General features: G+C 33.9%; 1 non-coding gene across 1 annotated transcript; it reads left to right on the forward strand.

Annotated features, from left to right (window-relative positions):
* The first annotated feature begins 410 nt into the window (after positions 1 to 410).
* TRNAR-ACG (transfer RNA arginine (anticodon ACG)) lies at positions 411 to 483 on the forward strand. The gene has a single exon. It is a non-coding gene; the product is annotated as a tRNA-Arg (tRNA).
* Positions 484 to 7,473: the final 6,990 nt, after the last annotated feature.

A 7,473-nucleotide genomic window follows, 5' to 3' on the forward strand; every position in this document is an offset into this window, starting at 1 on the left:
GTCTTATTCTTTTGCTTGTAGAAGTTGTACGGCATTTATAATCTCCGGAGAGGATGCGATGTGAATCTTGGAGCTATGGCGACCGCTGCTATTAGAGACGCAATCATGTGCTCACCCTTGTCAAGATAAGCAGGCTCTAGTCCGTCTACCTACAGCTAGTCAGGACGGCAGGCTTAGCGAATAGAAATAATAGAGCCGGCCTCAAGGAAGGATGGGGAAAAGAGAGAGAGGGAGAGGGAGAGGAGCATGTCCGCAGCTTCTGCGCTTGCTGGACAAGTTTATACTACCGAAGACTTATTTATTCTACATCGCACGCAAGAGAAGCGTGGACCATTCGTCTTACTAGGTGTTATTAGCGTGTGCGTAATAAAATATTTAACACGCTTCCGCTCATGCAATCTGACGTCCTCGGTCCTGTGGTCCAATGGATAAGGCGCCGGTCTACGGAACCGGAGATTCCAGGTTCGACCCCTGGCAGGATCGGCCGGGCCTTCTCTTCCTGCTTTTGTTTACTGGCTGACGTCCAGGTTCTTTAATCATGGGCCGACATCGATAGGCAGGCACCCCAAAATCAAGCCCTGCAGTGAAGTTTCGCGTCATCGAGCGCCCTCGCCTTTTAGGGCACTTCATGGATGCAAGTGCGGTCAAAAGTACCACAACATCCATGGATGATGATGGACGTCGACGATATGGAATCGGTCTGCACATGCCATGCCACTCTGAAGGTCAGTCACCACCCGTGAGGGAAATGCATGTTGCTCTATCTTCACGCATGTCACTTTTATGGAAATGTCAAATCCCCAAATATTCCTAAAGAAAATATCGGATATCAAACTCAAAAGATTTATCTCAAGACATTATATCGCACAATATCTATGGAAGTTTGTGAATTTTATGAACACCCGAGCTTTGAATTAATCACTTTAGAACTCTGGAGTATACCCATGTGTTTCGATAACAACACTATAAAAACCTAGTCTCACTTTGCGTAAGATAGCGCAAGCATGGTCATGCAGTCGAAAGCAAAACTGTTGCCTGCACTCCTTGTGAAGGCCGGGATTTTTAGGAGCAAATTATGCGTCCAAAAATAAGATTGTGTTTGTTGGAAGCATGGGAAAGCATAGGTGAGAGAGACAGCGTATAAGAAAGAGCCAATTTTCTATGAAGAAACATTGAATCTACATAAGAGAGATTGAGAGGAAGACTGTGAAGATGATGAAATACGAATGTTATGTGATGAATTCCATTCAAAGTTAAGCATTCCTTTGTGTTCTTTGGTTCTTTGATAGTTTCTATAAAGAATATGTTGAAGTTCTGTTGTGATAAACCTGTGGGAGATTCGTTCTAGGATGCTGCATGAAGATTTGTTGTTCTTTTTCTTCTTGTGGTTGATTGAAGTATGAAGAACATGCTTGTTGGTAAGATAAGATAGATTTTCTTGTAGTTTTTTCCCTGTGTCTTTGGAGCTCCATATTTTTGGTTTGCAGTCAAGAAAAACTGCCATCAACAAGTATCTGAAGAAGAGGCTGAAAACGAAGGAAATCGCGCTATTGAGATATTAAAAATTCAATGCATATTTAGAGAGTCTCGGATACCCTTAAAGAATTGGAGATCTTCATTTCCAAAGCTAGTTTCTACAAGAAGTTCATTTCTCAATGGTAGAAACATATCACTATCTTGATGTGGACTCTTTGCGATGACAGACTAATCCCATTGTCTTCTGAAGCTATAGAAAGTTGTATCATTATAGTCAATTGTTTCTTACGAATACTGAAGAGCTTTAAAAAATGAATGAGTATCAATGGAAGATTTAGCCTTCATTGAAGAATTTTCAGACATCATCAAGTGAGAGATTGTGAAGAAGCTTCAAGAGTTGTGATTAGTGATTAGTGTTCTTTACAACATATACCATTGAGACCCTCCGAAGTTGATACTATCAGGACAATGGCACTATGGCGAAACCTCAAAAGAATGAATTTTGATACCGTCAAAACTGAATATCTTTCCCTCTGTAGTGGCATGAAAGTGAAATTCAGAGATGTTGAAAAGAAAGAAGTAGAAGAAATGTTGGCAAGGGAGTCTTCCATAGACTAAAGCCCCTCTGATTTTCTTCTATTTTAGCATAGACAAACTGGGTGGATCCAACTCCTTGATAAATGGCGTGATAAAGAGGCAAGCACTAGAACGAATCCAGAGGTACGTGTGAAGAGAGAATGCAAAAATTAAAGTTGAGAACAAGCTAACAACAAAAACCTCCTTTGAAGCCCTTGCAAAACTTTTCACACAAGTCCCAATGGCAAATGAAGGTCTCCTTCCAACCAGATTGGTCCTGAAAATGTTAATGATAGGCTAGCGAATGTAGTCACGTTGCCAATCTTTATCTTTAAGGGAGAATACAATGAAGATCTCAATCTTCATGTAATTGAGTTCATGGTAGCCTATGTGGACAGCAATGCGGAAATCCTAAAGTATTGGTTGGTGATATTTCCCATCACTTTCAAAGGTGCAGTGTTTTAGTGGTATGAGAGATAAGTAGTATGTACTTTTGACATATACAACATATTGAAGGTGGCCTTTCTTACCAAATTCAAGCATGAAGGTTTTAAAGAGCAGATGCAAGAGGAGTTCATGAACTTAGGTCACAATTCTCTAGAGAATGAGTGAAAGCATATATTTCTAGAATGAAATCTATATTGAAGAGTATGAGCTAAGAAGACCACTTGTTCATCTATAAGCTATAGTGGAAGGTGCAGGATTGTATGATGAAGTGGAAGCAAGGTTATCTATGACATTCAAGATTATATGACATTCAAGATTGAGGTGTAAGTTATTCTAGATAAAGGAATAAAGGAGATCAATGCATTCATAGAAAATGTAGAAGGCTACAATCAAACACAAAGTCAAGAAAAGTCATATAAAATCAAAGCACAAGTGTCATGCATTATTTTTAGAAGGACATTATTTTTAAAGCTTTAGTATATTATATTTGGATACTTGTGGCACTTCATGGATACATTATTATCATGGTTGTATTATTTTGTGAGAGATGGACTCACTACATCCATGCACATTGTATTATCTCTTGCAATTGTATTTTTCACACCCATAATTGTTGTGTGGTTTGTGTACATGAAAATGTAATTGCAATACCATATGCTAGGAAAATAAGACTAAGATAAAAGCATGCTTCTCGAGAAAAGACCAACCAAGATACAAAAAAGTGGATTAGTTACCCAAAAGAGGGTGCAAATCCTAAATCACAATTGTGGAAACCCTAAAACGCAAAGGGGGGTATAAACTCTAAAATGCAAAAGGGATGAAAATCCTAAAACATAAACAAAGTACCACCCTAGAGAAGGGGCCTATATGGGTGGGAAGTTTCAATTGTATTTACCCTTCTGGTGCATCCATAATGTAGAAGCTTTGTTTACTGCAACTATTGAGCATCTATTTAATTATTATACTATATAAGCTTATATCAATTCTTGAGAGAGAGAGAGAGAGAGAGAGAGAGAGAGAGAGTGTGTGTGTGTGTGTGTAAGTGTGAGGCATATTTGAGTAAGGAACTTAAAATAGAAAAGCATTTCATCTTCTTCTTGTTTTCTTCTACTTCTTTCCATCCACATTAATAAGAGGATTGGAGTTGTGTGTGAGGCTATGAGATTGTGAGAAAGTAAGCAATCAAGCATAGTGAAACTCTTCTTCATCTACTTTCTCTATTTCTTAATCTTTATCTTTTTCTCTTATCGTAGGTGTACTTGGTACACTTAGTGGTGTATGCTTTTCTTCTTCTTCTTCCTATCCTAGTATACTTCATGGTGGATACAAAGGAGAAATGGTATAAGATTGTGTTGCTTAGGTTGTGGAACTATATTTAAGTCTTCAAGCTGATGCCAGGAGGCATAGTCACGGTGGACACCTGTCCTTCTCGAGCATTTTATTAATTAATGTGCACATGGGTGATTCCACAATGGGTGATTTCGTAAAATTCATATTAATTAATTAAGCTTTTACCAGTTTAGAGTGTACACTCGAATTAAATTAAGGTTAGGACAATGTTCCAACCTATTTGAATCATTTGTAGCAGATGAAGACTATTAGGTATTCACTATTATTTGTTTATTTTATTTATAAACAATTTTGAATGCTTCATTTGATGTGTAAAGTAGGTAGCGGTGGCTTTGGGTAGTAGCACTAAGTGTTAGCATAAGTCCAAGTATAAATTTCATAATTATGATTAGTTATCTTAAGTATAATATATAATATTATGTATTTAGATTATATTGTATTATTAAAATTATTACTCTATTTGTAAGTTATAAGTTTAAAATTCTTTAGTAATAATTAGATCATTGTCATTAGTACTATTATTTTATTTATTTTGAATATATATTATTTTAGAATATGGGATTTAAGATATGTTTTTATTGAAATAAGCTTTCTTTATGGAATAACTTGCTATTCTCTTAATGTGGTTAAGTTTTAGAAGGCTTTTCTAGCTTTCTTTTTAAAAGCAACACGATCACGCCCAAAACAGGAGAATAGGGTAAAAATCGAGTTTTTTCGTTTGTCTCTCATTCGGAAGCGAAACTCAGAGCTTCAAGAGTCGTTTTGGGGGTTTTGGCACCTCTAGATGCGATAGTGATGTCAAAACATCAAGATTCAAAGCACAAAATTTTCTGCAGCATCTTATAGAATGCCTCTTGGCTCTTAAAACTTTGTATTTCAATTTATATTTGTACATTTTTTATAATTATATGTAAGATATGAATACAAATATTTATGTAAAAACTATAATATACAATTAAAGAAGGCAAACCATGGCTTTTGCCATGGGGAGGTTGGGCCCAATTGCACATTTTTTCTCTTGTCTTTCTCAATCTGTTGAGTTATTCAAATCTTCTTATGTATTATAATGTTGTTTGTATTTAATAGTTGAGATGTTTGATTTATTAGATTTTTTTACTAAGTTTTATTATGTGTGTCATAAAGTTGTTTATGATTGAGATTTGATTTGCTAGATTTGCCACATGTTCCGCTTCGTACCATTGGTATCAGACCTTGGCTATGCTCCGAGTTTTCAATTGTATGATATCAGTTGATAAAGGCGAACACCATGGAACAATCACAATCTACAAGAAAAATCACTACAGATGAATATTACAACTGCATTTCTCGTGTTTTGGACAGCCTTATATCCACAGTTGATTGACTTGAATTGATCCAATTTGTTCTTCTCTGAATTTGGATTATAGCATGGACTTGGCTATGCAAATAGGATGTTATAGCCAAAAAACTTTTGAAGTTTATTTCATAGTAAATCATAGCTTTGTTTTATTTTATAAAAGTTTCAAGTTTATTAAGCATATTAAGTCTTTATTTATGTAACATGCTATATAGAATAGGCACTTAAAAGTAGTCTAGCTATTACATACGCTTCACCATAAAATCATCTCGAACAACTATTTTTCAAGTAATGTAACTTTTTGCTGGTTTATATTTTGAGGATGGTGTAAAACAAAAGTTTTAGCACTCAAAAAGATCTACAATTTTTATTAGACACATATTTTACAAATTTTTAATATTTAGCAAGTTATTTAAATCCTAAAGTGACCTGAATATAAATTTCATAGTAGTATGAAGAAAACTATGTAGTAGCCAACTTTGAGCCTTGTTTTTTATGACCTTACCTTTAGATTTGGTAATCCATAATAGAGACATGAATTGTAGACCTTTTTGTTGTCTACAACTCTCTAGTTATATTCATGACTTAATTCTACCTACAAAGAAAGTTATTTATCTTGAAAGTAGGTCTCGAAGTTAACACAGACTTGGTGAAATTTGTAAATTTTAACATATACAAATATCTAATTTCCTAGTAGGATAGCTTTTAATCCATTTGGAATTTGAGTATACTTCCAAAAGAAAAAGTTTTAGCTTGTACAAAGATCTAAAATATATTAGACATGGTTTTGTCTAAAGATGCATATCTTAAAAGATAATCATATCTAAATATGCCATAGAACCTAAATATTACTATGTTTTACCAAGAGACTAGTATTCTATTCAACTTTAGCGTTATCTTTAATATATTTCTTTTTAAATTTAGTCTTAGTCATACTAAGTAAATGTTTTGTAAAATTCCTTATAAGCTCCAACTCTCTAGTTATAGACTAACTTGATTCACAAGAAGATATAAGTTGTTTTTTATTCAAAGTAGAAATTCAATATGATTCTCACTCTAATTTTTAACGATTATATAAGTATGCCTTTAATGTTGTTATCTTTTGATTTGATAAACATTGAGACTAACAAATTTTTCTTAAAAGTACATTGGAAAAATTTTCAAATTCCTAATTTTGTTGCAAATTCACGCTTTTTAGTAAAGATAGAGATCTTTAATCAAGGTACGATAGGTAAGTCTTTACTATTTTTTCTAAAATTCTAAGTTAATTTTTTACTTACAACTAAACTAGAATAACAATTTTATCTGTTATTGTCGATGCTTTGAGTATGAGACCTAGCATTCATAATATTTATGTCTTATCTTTTGACTCCCTTACTTCCATGAAATATATCTATTGCACTAACACGAGTTTTTAATCTATTGCACTAATCCTACACTACTAGCTCCACATTTAGCAGCTAGTAGCAATTGTGGGCAATTGCTATCTCACCCTGCGGGTATGATGCCAGGAGGCATAGTCACGTTGGATTTCGTGAGATTTTATGGTGGATTCTGTAAAATTTATTTGTTGATTGGGCCTTGTACATAAGGTGGAATCCTTGTGCGAGAAATTGACAGGGACGCCTATCCTTCTCGAGTGTTTTATTAATTAATGTGCACGTGGGTAATTTTGTAAAATTTATATTAATTAATTAAGCTTTTACGAGTTTAGAGTGCGCACTTGAATTAAATTAAGATTAAGACAGTGTTCCAACCTATTTTAATTATTTGTAGTTGAAGACTATTAGACATTCACTATTGTTTGTTTATTTTATTTATAAACAGTTGTGAATGCTTCAGTTGATGTGTAGAGCAAGTAGCGGTGGCTTTGGATAGCACTGTGCGTTAGCGTAAGTCCAAGCGTGAATTTCATAATTATGATTAGTTATCTTAAGTATAATATATAATATTATATATTTATATGATATTGTATTATTAAAATTATTAATCTATTTGTGAGTTATAAGTTTAAACTTCTTTAGTAATAATTAGATCATTGTCCTTAGTACTATTACTTTATTTGTTTTTAATATATATTATTTTAAAATATGAGATTTAATATATGATTTTATTGAAATAAGCTTTTTTAATGGAATACATTGCTATTTTCTTAATGTGGTTAAGTTTTAGAAGGCTTTTACAGCTTTATTTATAAAAGCAACAGGATCGCACGCAAAATAGGAGAACGGGGTGAAAACTTAGTTTTTTCGTTTGTCCCTCATTTGGAATCGAAATTCAGAGCTTCA

This window comes from Lygodium microphyllum, chromosome 24, assembly GCF_053477565.2.
Source record: "Lygodium microphyllum isolate KBCC chromosome 24, Lygodium_microphyllum_v1.1.10, whole genome shotgun sequence".
NCBI lineage: Eukaryota > Viridiplantae > Streptophyta > Polypodiopsida > Schizaeales > Lygodiaceae > Lygodium > Lygodium microphyllum.